This window comes from Stenella coeruleoalba (genome assembly GCF_951394435.1).
Source record: "Stenella coeruleoalba genome assembly, contig: scaffold_267, whole genome shotgun sequence".
Taxonomy (NCBI): domain Eukaryota; kingdom Metazoa; phylum Chordata; class Mammalia; order Artiodactyla; family Delphinidae; genus Stenella; species Stenella coeruleoalba.
The window spans coordinates 267,855-285,443 of record NW_027646027.1 but is presented as its reverse complement, the minus strand read 5'-3'; the positions used below and the strand labels follow the sequence as shown (position 1 = coordinate 285,443).

The 17,589-nt window shown below is 38.8% G+C and overlaps 1 long non-coding RNA gene across 1 annotated transcript in view; it reads left to right on the top strand.

The window, feature by feature from the left end:
- The window catches only part of LOC307181383, a 37,294-nt gene extending 19,935 nt beyond the window's left edge, over positions 1 to 17,359 (top strand). The window contains exons 5-6 of the long non-coding RNA XR_013826620.1: positions 13,052 to 13,116; positions 16,680 to 17,359. This is a non-coding gene — a long non-coding RNA (uncharacterized lncRNA). The remainder of the gene's footprint in view (positions 1 to 13,051; positions 13,117 to 16,679) is intronic.
- The last annotated feature ends 230 nt before the right edge of the window (positions 17,360 to 17,589 follow it).

Here is a 17,589-nt window from a genome sequence, read left to right as displayed (position 1 = left end):
GCTGGCTGCATGCGAGATGATTCCCCACCTCTGACCAACTTCAGAATTGTCTACCACTGAAGCAAGTGCCCTGATAGGGTTTTCATCTGTATAACTGGTGGGTTCTGTTTTGTTTTTTCTTTTTTGTTTCAAGGTAGGTTTTATTCCTCTTTTTTGTACTTATGGATGTAAGCATGGAAATAATTCATTCATATAAATACATGTATGTGAAGGGAATAACTTTTTTCCGTTTTTTAAAAAATTTTATTTTTCATTTTATTTTATTTATTTTTATACAGCAGGTTCTTATTGGTTATCTATTTTATACATATAAATGTATACATGTCAATCCCAATCTCCCAACTCCTCCCACCGCCACCCCCCCCATGGTTTTCCCCTCTTTGTGTCCATACATTTGTTCTCTACATCTGTGTCTCTATTTCTGCCCTTCAAACTGGTTCATCTGTACCATTTTTCTAGGTTCCACATATATGCGTTAATATACAATATTTGTTTTTCTCTCTCTGACTTACTCCACTCTGTATGACAGTCTCTAGATCCATCGACGTCTCTACAAATGACACAATTTCATTCCTTTTTATGGCTAATAGTCCATTTTATATATGTACCACATCTTTATCCATTCGTCTGTCTGGGCATTTAGGTTGCTTCCATTACCTGGCTATTGTAAATAGTGCTGCAATGAACATTGTGGTGAATGTGTCTTTTTGATTTATGGTTTTCTCTGGGTATATGCCCAGTAGTGGGTTGCTGGATCATATGGTAATTCTATTTTTAGTTTTTTAAGGAACCTCCATACTGTTCTCCATAGTGACTATCAATTTACATTCCCACCAATCGTGGAAGAGGGTTCCTTTTCTCCACACCCTCTCCAGCATTTGTTGTTTGTAGATTTTCTGATGATGCCCATTCTAACAGGTGTGAGGTGATACCTCATTGTAGTTTTGATTTGCATTTCTCTAATAATTAGTGATGTAGAGCAGCTTTTCATGTGCTCCTTGGCCATCTCTACATCTTTTTGGAAGAAATGTCTATTTAGATCTTCTGCCCATTTTTGTATTGGGTTGTTTGTTTTTTTAATATTGAGCTGCATCAGCTGTTTATATATATTGGAGATTAATCCTTTGTCCATTGATTCAGTTGCAAATATATTCTCCCATTCTGAGGGTTGTCTTTTTGTGTTTGTAGTTTCCATTGCTTTGCAAAAGCTTTTACGTTTCATTAGGTCCCATTTGTTTAGTTTTCTTTTTTATGTCATTACTCTAGGAGGTGGATCAAAAAAGATCTTGCTGTGATTTATGTTAGAGTATTCTTCCTATGTTTTCCTCTAAGAGTTTTATACTGTCCGGTCTTACATTAAGGTCTCTAATCCATTTTGAATTTATTTTTGTGTATGGTGTTAGGGGGTGTTCTAATTTCATTCTTTTACATGTAGCTGTCCATTTTTCCCAGCACCATTGATTGAAGACACTGTCTTTTCTCCATTGTATAGTCTTGCCTACTTTGTCATAGATTAGTTGACCATAGGTGTGTAGGTTTATCTCTGGGCTTCTTTCTTTTTTATTTTCCTTTTACACCTTTATTGGAGTATAATTGCTTTACAATGGAGTGTTAGTTTCTGCTGTATAACAAAGTGAGTCAATTATACATATACATATATCACCATATCCCCTCCCTCTTACATCTCCCTCCCACCCTCCACATCCCACCCCTTTAGGTGGTCGCAAAGCACCGAGCTGATCTCCCTGTGCTATGTGGCTGCTTCCCAGTAGCTATCGATGTTACATTTGGTAATGTATATATGTCCATGGCACTCTCTCACTTCGTCCCAGCTTACCCTTCCCCCTCCCCGTGTCCTCAAGTCCTTTCTCTATGTCTGTGTCCTTAATCCTGTCCTGCCCCTAGGTTCTTCATAAACTTTTTTCTTTAGATTCCATATATCTCTGTTAGTACACGGTATTTATTTTTCTCTTTCTGACTTACTTCACTGTGTAGGACAGACTCTAAGTCCATCCCCCTCACTACAAATAACTCAGTTTTGTTTCTTTTTATGGCTGAGTAATATTCCATTTATATATGTGCCAGATATTCTTTATCCATTTATCTGTCGATGGACACTTAGGTTGCTTCCATGTCCTGGCTATTGTAAGTAGAACTGCAATGAACATTGTTGTATATAACTCTTTTTGAATTATGGTTTTCTCAGGGCAAATGCCCAGTAGTTGGATTGCTGGGTCGTATGGTACTTCTATTTTTAGTTTTTTCAGGAACCTCTATACTGTTATCCCTAGTGGGTATAGCAATTTACATTCCCAGCAACAGTGCAAGAACGTTCCCTTTTCTCCAGTAAATGCCTCTCCAGCATTTATTGTTTGTAGATTTTTTGATGATTGCCATTCTGACTGCTGGGAGTTGATACCTCACTGTAGTTTTGATTTGCATTTCTCTAATGATTAGTGATGTTCAGCATCCTTTCACGTGTTTATTGGCAATCTGTATATCTCCTTTGGAGAAATGTCTATTTAGGTCTTCTGCCCATTTTTGGATTGTGTTGTTTGTTTTTGTGATATTGAGCTACACGAGCTGCTTGTAAATTTTGGAGATTAATCTTTTGTCATTTGCTTCATTTGAAAACATTTTCTCCCATTCTGAGGGTTGTATTTTCGTCTTGTTTATGTTTTCCTTTGCTGTGCAAAAGCTTTGAAGTTTCATTAGGTCCCATTTGTTTATTTTTGTTTTTATTTCCACTTCTCTAGGAGGTGGGTCAAAAAGGATCTTGCTGTGATTTATGTCATAGAGTGTTCTGCCTATGTTTTCCTCTAATAATTTTATAGTGTCTGGTCTAACATTTAGATCTCTAATTCATTTCGAGTTTATTTTTGTGTATGGTGTTATGGAGTGTTCTAATTTCATTCTTTCACATGTAGTTGTCCAGTTTTCCCAGCACCACTTACTGAAGAGACTGTCTTTTCTTCATTGTATATCTTTGCCTCCTTTGTCATAGATGAGTTAGCCATAGGTACGTAGGTTTATCTCTGGGCTTTCTATCTTGTTCAATTGATCTATATTTCTGTTTTTGTGCCAGTACCATATAGTCTTGATTAATGTAGCTTTGTAGTATAGTCTGAAGTTAGGAAGTCTGATTCCTCCAGCTCTTTTAATTTCCCTCAAGACTGCTTTGGCTATTCGGGGTCTTTTGTGTCTCCATACAAATTTTAAGATTTTTTTGTTCTAGTTCTGTAGAAAATGCCAGTGGTATTTGATAGGGATTGCATTGAATCTGTAGCTTGCTTTGGGTACTATAGTCATTTTCACAATATTGATTCTTCTAATCCAAGAACATGGTTTATACCTCCATATGTTTATATCATCTTTGATTTCTTTCAGCAGTGTCTTATAGTTTTCTGAGTACAGGTCTTTTACCTCCTTATGTAGGGTCATTCCTCCGTATTTTATTCTTTTTGTTGCAATGGTGAATGAGATTGTTTCCTTAATTTCTCTTTCTGATCTTTCATTGTTAGTGTATAGGAATGCAAGAGATTTCTGTGCATTAATTTTGTATCCTGCAACTTTACCAAATTCATTGATTAGCTCTGGTAGTTTTCTGGTGGCATCTTTAGGATTCACTATGTGTAGTATCGTGTCATTTGCAAACAGTGACAATTTTACTTCTTCTTTTCCAATTTGTATTCCTTTTATTTCTTTTTCTTCTCTGATTACTGTGTCTAGGACTTCCAAAAACTATGTTGAGTAATAGTGGTGAGAGTGGACATCCTTGTCTTGTTCCTGATCTTAGAGGAAATGCTTTTAGTTTTTCACTATTGAGAATGATGTTTGCTGTGGGTTTGTCATATACTGCCTTTATTATGTTGAGGTAGATTCCCTCTATGCCCACTTTTTGGAGACTTTTAATCATAAATTGGTGTTGAATTTTGTCAAAAGCTTTTCCTGCATCTATTGGGATGATCATATTTTTATTCTACAATTTGTTAATATGGTGTATCACATTGATTGATTTGTGTATATTGAAGAATTCTTGCATCCCTGGGATAAACCCCACCTGATCATGGTGCATGATCCTTTTAATGTGTTGTTTAATTCTGTTTCCTAGTATTTTGTTGAGGATTTTTACATCTATATTAATCAGTGATATTGGTCTTTAATTTTCTTTTTCTGTAGTATCTTTGTCTGGTTTTGGTATCAGGGTGATTGTGGCCTCATATAATGAGTTTGGGAGTGTTCCTTCCCCTGAAAAGTTCTGAAGAGTTTGAGAAGATTGGGTGTTAGCTCTTGTCTAAACGTTTGATAGAATTCACTTCTGATGCCATCTCGTTCTGGACTTTTGTTTGTTGGAAGATTTTTAATCACACTTTCAATTTCATTACTTGTGATTGGTCTGTTCATATTTTCTATTTCTTCCCGGTTCAGTCTTGGAAGGTTATACCTTTCTAAGAATTTGTCCATTTCTTCCAGGTTGTCCATTTTATTGGCATAGAGTTGCTTGTAGAGGTCTCTTAGGATGCTTTGTATTTCTGTGGTGTCTGTTACAACTTCTCCTGTTTCATTTCTAATTTTATTGATTTGAGTCCTCTCCCTCTTTTACTTGAGTCTGGCTAAAGGTTTATCATTTTTGTTTATCTTCTCAAAGAACCAGCTTTTAGTTTTATTGATCTTTGCTATTGTTTTTATTTCATTTATTTCTGCTCTGATCTTTATGATTTCTTTCCTTCTATTAACTTTGGGTTTTGTTCTTCATTCTCTAGTTCCTTTAGGTGTAGGGTTAGATTGTTTATTTGAGATTTTTCTGGTTTCTTGAGGTAGGCTTTTATTGCTATAAACTTCCCTCTTAGAACTGTTTTTGCTGCATCCCATAGGTTTTGGATCATCGTGTTTTTGTTGTCATTTGTCTCTAGGTATTTTTTGATTTCCTCTTTGATTTCCTCAGTGATCTCTTGGTTATTTAGAAATGTATTGTTTAGCCTCCATGTGTTTGTTTTTTACGTTACTTTCCCTGTAATTGATTTCTAATCTCATAGCATTGTGGTCGGAACAGCTGCTTGATATGATTTCAGTTTTCTTAAATTTACTGAGGCTTTATTTGTGACCCAAGATGTGATCTATCCCGGAGAATGTTCCGTGTGCCATTGAGAAGAACTTGTAGTCTGCTGTTTTTGGATGGAATGTCCTATAAATATCCATTAAATCTATCTGGTCTATTGTGTCATTTAAAGCTTGTGTTTCCTTATTAATTTTCTGTCTGGATGATCTCCATTGGTGTAAGTGAGGTGTTAAAGTCCCTTGCTATTATTGTGTTACTGTTGATTTCCTCTTTTATAGCTGTTAGCAGTTGCCTTATGTATTGAGGTGTTCCTGTGTTGGGTACATATATATTTATAATTGTTATATCTTGGATTGATCCCTTGATCATTATGTAGTGTCCTTCCTTGTCTCTTGTAACATTCTTTATTTTAAAATCTATTTTATCTGATATGAGTATTGCTACTCCAGCTTTCTTTTGATTTTCATTTGCATGGAATATATTTTTCCATCCTCTCACTTTCAGTCTGTATGTGTCCCTAGGTCTGAAATGGGTCTCTTGTAGACAGCATATATATGGATCTTGTTTTTGTATCCATTCAGTGAGCCTGTGTCATTTGGTTGGAGCATTTAATCCATTCACGTTTAAGGTAATTATCAATATGTATGTTCCTATTATTATTTTCTTAATTGTTATGGGTTTGTCTTAGTGGGTCCTTTTCTTCTCTTGTGTTTCCCACTTAGAGAAGTTCCTTTAGCATTTGTTGTAGAGCTGGTTTCGTGGTGCTGAATTCTCTTAGCTTTTGCTTGTCTGTAAAGCTTTTGATTTCTCCATCAAATCTGAATGAGATACTTGCTGGGTGGAGTACTCTTGGTGGTAGGTTCTTCCCTTTCATCACGTTAAATTTATCATGCCACTCCCTTCTGGCTTGTAGATTTTCTGCTGAGAAATCAGCTGTTAACCTTATGGGAATTCCGTTGTATGTTGTCATTTTTCCCTTGTTGCTTTCAATAATTTTTCTTTGTCTTTAATTTTTTCAATTTGATTACTGTGTGTCTCGGCATTTTTCTCCTTTGGTTTATCCTGCCTGGGACTCTCTGCGCTTCGTGGACTTCGGTGGCTATTTCTTTTCCCATGCTAGGGAAGTTTTCAACTATAATCTCTTCAGATATTTTCTCGAGTCCTTTCTCTCTCTGTTCTCCATCTGGGACCCCTATAATGCGAATGTTGTTGCATTTAATGTTGTCCCAGAAGTCTCTTAGGTTGTCTTCATTTATTTTCATTCTTTTTCTTTATTTTGTTCCATGGCAGTGATTTCCACCTTTCTGTCTTCCAGGTCACTTATCCGTTCTTCTGTCACAGTTATTCTGCTACTGATTCCTTCTAGTGTATTTTTCATTTCAGTTATTGTATTGTTCATCTCTGTTTGTTTGTTCTTTAATTCTTCTAGGTGTTTGTTCCTTAATTCTTCTAGGTCTTTGTTAAGCATTTCTTGCATCTTCTCGATCTTTGCCTCCATTATTTTTCTAAGGTTTTGGATCATCTTCACTATCATTATTCTGAATTCTTTTACTGGAAGGTTACCTATCCCCACTTCATTTCGTTGTTTTTCTGAGGATTTATCTTGTTCCTTGATCTGGTATAAAGTCCTCTGCCTTTTCATTTTCTCTATCTTTCTGTGAATGTGGTTTTCCTTCCACAGGCTGCAGAATTGTAGTTCTTCTTGCTTCTGCTGTCTGCTCTCCAGTGATTGAGTCTATCTGAGAGGCTTGTGCAAGCTTCCTTATGCGAGGGACTGGTGGTGGGTAGAGCTGGGTGTTGTTCTGGTGGGCAGAGCTTTAATCTGCTTGTCTGTGGATTAAATAAAAGTTTAATAAAAAGTTTAATCCACTTGTCTGCTAATGCATGGGGCTGGGTTCCCTCCCTGTTGGTTGTTTGGACTGAGGTGACCCAGCACTGGAGCCTACCTTGCTCTTGGTGGGGCTAATGGTGGACTCTGGGAGAGTTCACGCCAAGGAGTATTTCCCAGAACTTCTGCTGTCAGTGTCGTTGTCCCCATGGTGAGCTGCAGCCACACCCCACCTCTGCAGGAGACCCTCTAAAACTAGCAGCTAGGTATGATCATTCACCTACGGGGTGACTGCTCCTTCCCTTGGGTCCTGATGTGCACACTACTTTGTGTGTGTCCTCCAAGAGTGGAGTCTCTGTTGAGACTCTGAGTCTCTGAATGCAGTTGAGACTCTGAGTGGAGTCGCACAGACTCTGGGTCCTGTGAAGCTTCGATGTTTTGTGGTTCTAGAAATCCTATAGGAGACAGTCCACAGCAGGTGAAGCTAATGCTGTCATAGAGGTGGTGAAACCAAAGATCTGCAGTTCCGACTAGAGGTGCTGATGTACAAACAGGACAAAATCATCTCATGTGAATGTAGTTCAGGCACGTTTAAAATGAATGCAGTCATGTTAATGCCTAACATCTTCTATCTTGTGCCTCTCCTCAAGGACCCCCTCCTCAGTTCCTGAGGCTCCTGTAAGTCATGTACAGGGGAATGGAGAGTGGGCTCTGTCCAGTCTGAGCCCTGAGTTACCCTGTGTGTATCTTAGGATACTTTGTATTTCTGTGGTGGCTCTTGTAACATCATCTCTTTCAGTTCTGATTTATTTGGCCCCTCTCTTTAAAAAAAATACTACTGTTGTCTTTTATTCTTTACAGAAGTTTAATAAGTGTTTGATCTACTACCCTTACTCTATGTATACTTTTTGCCGTGAGATTTTTACTTTTGTTTGTTTTCTTGTTACTGTCAATAATTAGTGAGAATTCTTTTAAGCTACCTTCAACATTGCTTATAAAGCTGCTTTATTAGTGATGACAGAGCTTTAATGGAAGTCGTGTTCTGGTTGTAAATTAGAATGCAATGTGCCAGCAAAAAGCCCCTTAAGTGTATGTCTCATTACTTCTCGTTCTTTTTTTCCCCTTTTTTTCTCTCTTTTTTTTCTTGTTCTTTTTTTAATGTTTATTTTTTATCAGAGCAAATTTGATTAAAATGTTTTGTTTGTTCTAGGTGTGTAAGATGTTGTTCTTTTACACATATACATGTATCTATACTTCTTCAGATCGTTTTCTCATGTAGCTTGTGACACAATGTTGAGTAGTCTTCTCTTGGTATTCCATAGGTCTTTGGTGATTATATATTTCACATGTGTTTCTATATCTATGTTAACCCCAATATCCTAATGTATCCAGTCCTCACACCTTTCCATTTGGTGAACCATAACTTTGTTTAATGAATCTGTGATTGCCTTTCTCTGTGGAAATATCTTCATTGGTATCAATTTTTAGCTAACACCTATAAGTGATATTATAGGATATGTGTCTTTTGTTGTCTGACTTAGTACAATTTGCCTGATTACCTCTAGAATCATCTACGGTGCTGCAAATGGCATTGTTTCATTTTTTTCCCTAGATAATATTCCATCTGTACATGTACCAGTTCTTCTTTGTCCACTCACCTGTTGATGGACTTTTTGGTTGCCTCCATGTCTTGGCTATTGTAATACTGCTGCACTGCACATTTGCCTGCCTGTGTCTTTACAATTCTGTCTTCTTATGTTATAGGCCCAGGAGTGGGCATCCTGTATCATATGGTATCTCGGGGTTTACCGTTTAAATGCACCACGATTCTGTGCTCATTATTGGCTCTTTCCAGGTTACATCCCACTTAAAGTTGAGGGTATGCATTTCTCCACAACACCTTCAGCATTTATTTATTTATTTATTTTTAATATCTTTATTGAAGTATAATTGCTTTACAATGGTGTGCTAGCTTGTGCTTTACAACAAAATGAATCAGTTATACATATACATATGTTCCCATATCACTTCCCTCTTGCGTCTCCCTCCCTCCCACCCTCCCTCCCCTCCAGGCGGTCACAAAGCACCGAGCTGATCTCCCTGTGCCATGCTGCTGCTTCCCACTAGCTATCTACCTTACGTTTGGTAGTGTATATATGTCCATGCCTCTCTCTCCCTTTGTCACAGCTTACCCTTCCCCCTCCCCATATCCTCAAGTCCATTCTCTAGTAGATCTCTGTCTTTATTCCTGTTTTACCCCTAGGTTCTTCATGACATTTTTTTCCCTTAAATTCCAGGTATATGTGTTAGCATACGGTATTTGTCTCTCTCTTTCTGACTTACTTCACTGTGTATGACAGACTCTAGGTCTATCCACCTCATTACAAATAGCTCAATTTCGTTTCTTTTTATGGCTTCAGCATTTATTGTTTGTAGTTTTCTTGCTGATGGATATTCTGACTGGTGTGAGCTGATACCTCTTTGTGGTTGAATTTGCATATGACTCATAATCCTTTGAAATTGAGCTTTAAGTCATGTCCTTTTTATTTTTCAAACTGTGATTACAGCTTAGCTCTTCAAAGTGTTTTCTAAAGTATGTGTTACATTTTGAAATTTATTGGCCATTACCTCCCTCAAAACATTTTGAGGGCAGGTTTCATTTACAGCCCTGCAGTACTTGTTCACATGAAGTGACCATTAGCACAGGCTTTAAAGCTGCTTTTGCAGGTAACGGCCAGATTGCGGCAGCCTTTCTTTGTTCCCCATGCTGGTACTAGGGAAACAGAGCTTCCGGCCGGTGGTCTTCCTCGGTTATAAATTAGAGTGGAATGTGCCCGGATAAACCCCCAAAGGCTGATGTCTCCTTACTTTTGTTTGTTTTTTTAATTTAATTTATATTTTTATCGGAATAATATTCCATTTTGTATATGGACCACTTCTTGGTGCATTGCTCTGTTGAGGGACATTTTCGTTGCTTCCAAGTGTTGGCTATATTAAATATTGCTGGAGTGCAAGATTGCCAGCTTGTGACTTTTTGATTCTCATTTTCTCAGGTGATAGTCCCAGCAGTGGGTATGACTGATTGACTAGTAGCTCAATGTTTACCTTTTCAAAGCACCTCCATTGTGTTTTCATTAGTGGCTCTTACCATGTCTCCCTTAGAGCCGAGGGTACGAACTTCTCCACAATCCCTTCAGCATTTATAGTTTGCAGCATTTTTGCTAATGGCCAATCTGACTGTTGTGACCTGATAGGTTTTTGTAATTTGGGTTTGCATGACTTTAAAAATTCCTAAAATTCATCATTTTCCACGCCTTTTTCCTTTCTGTTAAAAATCAAGTGTGAGTACAATCTATCTCTTGAAGCTGTCTTCTTGGAAGGTTGCCCTCTTTTGAATTTTTGGTGGATATTCGACCCCAGGATTTTTTTGGAGGGCAGATGTCATTACAGAACTGCAAGTTTGGTGAATATTTAGTGACCATTAGCACTGGGTTTAAAGCTGCTGTTGTGGGAAACGGCCACAAGGAGGCAGCATTTGTCCTTTCCCAAATCTGGGTACTAGGGCAGCAGAGCCTTTCTGGAAGTCGTGGTCCTAGGTTTTAAGTTAGAATGGAATGTGCCAGGAGGAACGCCCATAAGTTTATGTCTCATTACATCTTGGTTTTTAAAATTTATTTAATCGGGGTAATGATTAGATATTGTTTGTCCAGATGTACACAATCTGGTTCATTTGTACAATATATATGTCTATTCATGTTCAGATCCTCTTCCCATGTAAAATATTACAGTGTTCCATAGACCTCCCTTGCTATATGGTCCGTCTTTTTGATATATGTTTATTATATGTATTTGTATACGTATGGTAACGTTAATCTTAATTTATCCATTCTGCCCACCTTTCCTTTTAGATAAGCATACTTAATTTCTAAGTCTGTGAGTGTCTTTCTCTGTGGAAATATGTTCATTTGTGTTAGTTATTAGATAACGCCTATAAGTGATATCATAGGATATAGGTCTTTTGCTTTCTGACTTACCTCATATTCTGTGATTATCTCCAAGCTCATCTATGGCACCTCAAATAGCAGTGTTTCATTGTTTTCCATGGCTAATATTCTATTGTGAACGTGGACCACTTCTTCTTCATCCATACATCTGTTGATGGACATTTTGGTGGCTTCACTGTCTTGGCTATTGTGAATAAGGCTGCAGTGCAGCTTTTGCAGCCCGCGTCTTCTCGATTCTGGTCTTCTCAGGTGAGAGGCCCAGTGGTGTGACTGCTGCATCGAATGGTACCTCAACTTTTACTTTTAATCGTAGCTCCTTTCTGTTCTCATTATTGGCTCTTACCACGTTACATCTCACCAGCAGCTAGAGGGTACACAGTTCTCTAAAACCCCTTCAGAATTTATTGTTTGTAGACCTTTTGCTGATGGTCAGTCGACTGGTGTGAGTTGAAACCTTTTTGTACATTAGATTTGCATGAGTCTAATAATTCCTGAGGTTGAGCTTTCACCCATTTTCCTTTTTTTAAACAAGAGAGTGAGTCAAACTTACCTCTTCATACTATCGTCTTGAAAAATTTGCCAGTTTTGAATTTTATTGTCCATTCCCTACCTCAGCACAGTTGTTTAGGGCAGGTGTCCTTTGCAGCCCTGAGTCCTTGTGAATGTTAAGAGAACATTAGCTGTGGGCTTAACGCCGCTCTTGCGGAAAATGGCCACAAGGCAGCAGAATTTCTACATTTCCAACTCTGGGTTTTTGGGCAGCAGAGCCTTCCTGGAAATCGTGTTAGTAGGCTGCAAATTAGAGTGGAATGTGCCAGAGCACATCCCCAAGAGCTTATATCTCCTTACTTCTTGTTTGTTTTATAAATTTAATTTTTATTAATTATCAGAGCAAACTTGATAAAAATATTTTGTTTCTCCTAGGTGTACAGAATCTCGTTCATTATATCAATGTATCTGTCATTTATCTTTGCATTCTTTACCATGTAGGTTATTACAGAGTGTTGCCTAGACCTCTCTTGGTATTCCATAGGTATTTTGTGATTATATATTTCATATGTATTAGTACATGTCTGTTAACCCTCATATCCTAATTCACACATTCCTTACACTTTTCCATTGGTTAAACATAATTTTTTTTTCTTAATCCATGCTTTTCCTTCTCTTGGAAATAAGTTCATGAGTATCAACTTTTAGGTAACACCTAGAAGTGATGTCATAGGATATCTGTCTTTCACTTTCTTTCTTTAATTTGAGTGATTATCTCTAGGTCCTTATATGGTGGTGCAAACGGCACTGTTTCATTGTTTTCCATGGCTTATATTCCATTGTTTACATGGACCACTTCCTCTTTGTGCATTTTTCTGTTGATGGACATTTTGGTTTCTTCCAAGTCTTGGCTATGTTAAATATTCCTGCAGTGCAGGATTGCCAGTCTGTGTCTTTTCCATTCTGCTCTGCTCAGGTGATAGGCACATCAAAGGACCTACCAGATCACATGGTAGCTCAATTTTTACCCTTAAACGCACCTCCATTATGTTCTCACTACTGGCTGTTACCAGTTTACATCCCCCCCAGCAGCTGGAGGGTACACAGTTCTCTGAAACCCCTTCAGCATTTATTCTTTGTAGACTTTTTGCTGAAGAACATTCTGACGGCTGTGAGGTGAACATTTCTGTAATTGGATTTGCATGGCTTTATTCATTGCTGATGTTGCGCATTTTTCAATTCCCTTTTATTTTAAAGAGAAAAAAAAGAAAAGACAAAATGTGCGTAAAATATGCCTCTTGACATTGTCTTCTTGAAATGTTGACGTCTTTTGAATTTTCTGGTCGATTACGACCCCAGGACATTTTTGAGGCCCGGTGTCCTTTACAGTGCTGCACATATTTTGAATATTAAGTGACCATTACCTCTTGGTTTAAAGCTGCTGTTGTGTGAAACAGTCACAAGGCGGCAGCATTTCTCCTTTACCAAATCTGGTTACCAGGGCAACAGAGCCTTAATGGAAGTCCTGTTCTAGGTTGAAAATTAGAATGGGATGTGCCAGGAAAAATTCCTTTCAGTTTATGTCTCATTATTTCTTGTTCATATTTTTAATTTAATTTTTATTTTTTATCGCAGCAAATTTGATTACAATGTTTTTTTTTTTTGTTCTAGGTGTGCAAGATGTGGTTCTTTCACACACATACATATATCTATTCTTCTTCAGAACCTTTTCCCAGGTAGGTTATGACACAATGTTGAGTAGTCTTCTCTTGGTATTCCGTAGGTCTTTGGTGATTATATATTTCACATGTGTTTCTATATCTATGTTAACCCCAATATCGTAATGTATCCAATCCTCACACCTTTCGATTTGGGGAACCATAAGTTTGTTCAATGAATCTGTGATTGCCTTTCTCTGTGGAAATATCTTCATTGTTATCAATTTTCAGGTAACACCTATAAGTGATATACGTTAGGTGTCTTTCGCTTTCTCACTTACTACAAGTTGCATGGTTACCTCTAGACTCATCTATGGTGCTGCAAATGGCATTGTTTCACTTTTTTCCCGAGCTAATATTCCATCTCTACATGTAACAGTTCCTCTTTGTCCACTCATCTGTTGATGGACTTTTGGTTGCTTCCATGTCTTGGCTATTGTAATACTGCTGCAGTGCAGATTTGCCTGCCTGTGTCTTTCCAATTCTGTCTTCTTATGTTATAGGCCCAGGAGTGGGCCTGCTGGATCATATAATAGCTCAATATTTACCTTTTAAAGGCACCTCCACCCTGTTCCCATTAGTGACTCTTACCAGGTTACGTCCCACTTCAAATTAAGGGTATGCATTTCTCCACAACCTCTTCAGCATTGATCGTTTGTAGTTTCTTTCCTGATGGTTATTCTGAATGGTGTGAGCTGATACCTCTGTGTGGTTGGATTTGCATGTGTCTCATAATCCTTTGAAACTGAGCTTTCAGGCATGTCCTTTTATTTTTCAAACGGTTATTACAGCTTAGTTCTTCAAATGGTTTTCTTGAAATATGTGCCACATTTTGAAATACTTTGGCCTTTACCTCCCGCAAGACATGATGAAGGCAGGTTTCCTTTACAGCCCTGCAGGACTTGTTCATATGAAGTGACAATTAGCATAGGTTTTAAAGCTGTTTTTTCAGGTAATGGCCAGAGGGTGGAGCATTTCATAATTCTATGAAACGTAACTGAACACACAATATATATTTTTTCTTTTAAATTTCCATTGTTACTTTTTTAAAGTACAATTATAATTGAAGTTCTTTGTAACAAGTGAAATTTAAAAAATTAAAGGAAAAGATAATATTTTACCACTTGCCATCCTTTCCCATTTACTGAAACGACCAGCATAATGTGTAGATTTCTCATTTTATCCAGGTGTTCTATACATCTGGAATATCATGCTTCTCACTGTAGAAAAACAGATTTAGCTCTCACACTTTTTATAGGCTACATAACATTCCATAGAACAGAAGTACCAACTATTTCAGACTTAGCTTTTTGAGGGACACTCAGGTTACTTTCTGTTTTATTTTGTTGTTCTTTTTTTGGGGGGGGGTAGGAGTTTATTATTTATTTATTTATTTTTGTTGTGTTGGGTCTGAGTTTCCGTGTGAGGGCTTTCTCTAGTTGTGGCAAGTGGGGGGCCACTCTTGATCTCGGTGCGCAGGCCTCTCACTATTGCGGCCTCTCTTGTTGCAGAGCACAGGCTCCAGATGCGAGGGCTCACTGGTTGTGGCTTATGGGCCTAGTTGCTCCATGGCATGTGGGATCCTCCCAGACCAGGGCTCGAACCTGTGTCCCCTGCATTAGCAGGCAGATTCTAACCACCGCACCACCAGCGAAGCCCTCTATTTTGTTGTTCTGCTAGTTTGTTTTAACCCAAGAAAATATTTTTTTAAATACAAAAAAACAAAATTAAGCTAAGGGTAAGGATTAGGGTTTAGGGTAAGATTTAGGGTTAGGGTACGGGTTAGGATTATTGTATGGCTTAGAGTATGGTTTAGGGTTATGGTTATGGTACGGGTTAGTGTTAGGGTACAGTTTAGGGTATGGCTATGGTTTAGTGTTAGGGTACGGGTTAAGGTATGGGTTAGTGTTAGGGTATGGGTTAGGATTCAGGTACGGTTTATGTTCAGGGTTATGGTTAGGTTTAGTGTATGGGTTAGTGTTAGGTACGGGTTAGGGTTAGGTTTAGTGTTAAGGAAGGGGTAGAGTTTAGGGTACAGGATAGGGAACAACAAAGGGTTAGGGTTAGGGTACGTGTTAGGGTACAGTTTAGTGTTAGTGTACGGGTTAGGATTAGGGTACGGTTTAGGGTAAGGTTTAGAGTTAGGGTTAGGGGACGGGTATGGTTTGGGGTACAGTTTAGGGTATGACCACGGGTTAGGAGTAGGGTAAGTGTTAGGGTACGGTTTAGTGTTAGTGTACAGGTTAGGATTATGGTACGGGATAGTGTAAGGGTTAGGGTTAGGGAATGGGTACAGATTAGGTTGCAGGTTAGGGTATGACAACGGGTTAAGGTTAGGGTACGTGTTAGTGTATGGGTTAGGATTAGGGTACGGGTTAGGTTATGGGTTAGTGTTAGGGGATGGATTAGGATTAGGATACGGGTTATGGTACGGTTTAGGGAAAGGGTTAGGATACGGGGTAGGGTTAGGATAAAGTTTAGTGTATGGCTATGTGTTACTGTTAGGGTACATGTTAGCGTACGGGTTAGTGTTCGTGTACAGCTTAGGGTAAGGGTTAGGGTTAGGGAACGGGTACGGTCTCAGGTACAGGTTAGGGTATGGTAGCGGGATAGGGATAGTGTACGTGTTAGGATGAGACTTCTTTGTAGTGCAGATTTGAATTTCCCGCTTGCTTGGTGGGCCAAAAAGTGTGTATGCATTTTATCCTGAATATACTCAGGAAAAAACGTATACGCCCTTTTTGGCCAAGTGCATCGCTGCCAAACGATGTGCCAAACAGGAGGTTACAAGCACTGACTCTCCAAGTGGGGAGATTGTTACTAAAGCGTCTGGAATGGCGAACCCGAGTACCAGAGGACGAATAATGAGATGCGTTTTAGAAACCTTGCCCGATCACACTGTGGACCATCCTCTGGGTTTCCCACGCATGTTTTAGCTGTAGGAAGAATCCCTTAAACCTGGAGGGTTGGAACCCATGGAATGGGTAGCACGCAGTACTACTTCAAAGGGTCTGCATTTGCTCACCGAACCTCACCAATCCTCACAGCCCCAAGTGTCCAGCCTTATGCCTCACTCAGTTGTGGGTGTAGATGTGGTAAATCCAGGTTTCATCACAAGCCTGAACGAGTTATTTAAGAATTTCTCTCTCTTTCACTGTCTTTGTGTTTTGATTTTGAAATTTATTTTTATAATGGGGTTTAGCTGATTTGCACTGCTGTGTTTATGCCGCTCGATGCACACTTGATTCTCTTACGGAGACATATAAATACATAGGTTTTAAGATTCTTACTACTCAGATATATTCCTCTGCGGTGAATAGGGGGTGTTGAGTCCACTTCGTTGAACAAGGAGTATATCTTGTCTATTACTGGCTTATGGAACGGTATCTGTGCTCATTTCAATCTCTGGATTTATGCAGCACCCCAACTCACCTTTCCCCTTAAGCAAGCATAAGTTGGTTTTCTAAATGTGAGACTCTGTTCTGTTTTGTAATTCAGTTCATGTGTAGCCAAGTTTACATTCCCTCTATAAGTGTTATCTTATGACTAGTTTCTTTTTCTGTGTGACTTATTTCACTCAGAATCATCGAACCTAAATCCACTCATTATGCTGCTACGGGCCTGATGACATTGATTTCATTGCGGAGTGATATTCCATTGTATGTAAGTACCACAACTTCTTTATCCATTTTTCTCTTTCTGGGATATTTAAGTTGTTCCGTTGTCGAGGTTCTTGTAAACACAGCAGCCCTAAACTTTGGGGTGGCTGTGTCTTTTTTATTTTAATTTCCCTAAGCTATAGGACCATAAGTGGAAGTGCCCGAGTCTCTGTAGCTTTGTTTTTTAGATGTTTCAGGAAACACCATACACTTCTCCAGAGTGGCTGTTGGCCATTTACATCCCGCCCATCAGCATAACAAGGCTCCCAGTTCTCCATGGCCTGTCCTGCCTTTCTGGATTTTACACTTTTTTCAGATGGCCCATTTAACCGGTGGGAAGTGAGACTTCATTGTAGTGCGGATTTCCATTGCACGCTTCCTTGGTTGGCAAAAATGGCCGTATGCGTTTTTTCCTGGATATATTCAGGAAAAAACGCATATGCATTTTTTGGCCAAGTGCATCATTGTCGAAGTTCTGCCGCTTTTCATATGCTTTAAATGCAATTCCAATCTACCTCCTGAAATCTGTTTCCTGCAATTGTGCCTTGCTTTCAAGTCCTCTTCACAGCCTTACCTCAATATATTTTTGGACGATAGTTGTCCTTTATAACTCTGCAAATTTGTGAATTGCAGTGACCCTGAGCTCCTTTTTCCAACTCGCTTTTTTGTGAGCTGGACGCAAAACGGCAGGATTGCTTCAGGCCCTAATCTGGTTCCAGCGTGGCACGCTGAGCCTTTGGTTAATTCTTCTTCTTGGTGGGAAATTAGAGTGAAATGTGCCCGTCCAAACAACTACAGCTAGTCTCTCATTGGTTCTCCCTATTCCCGTTCA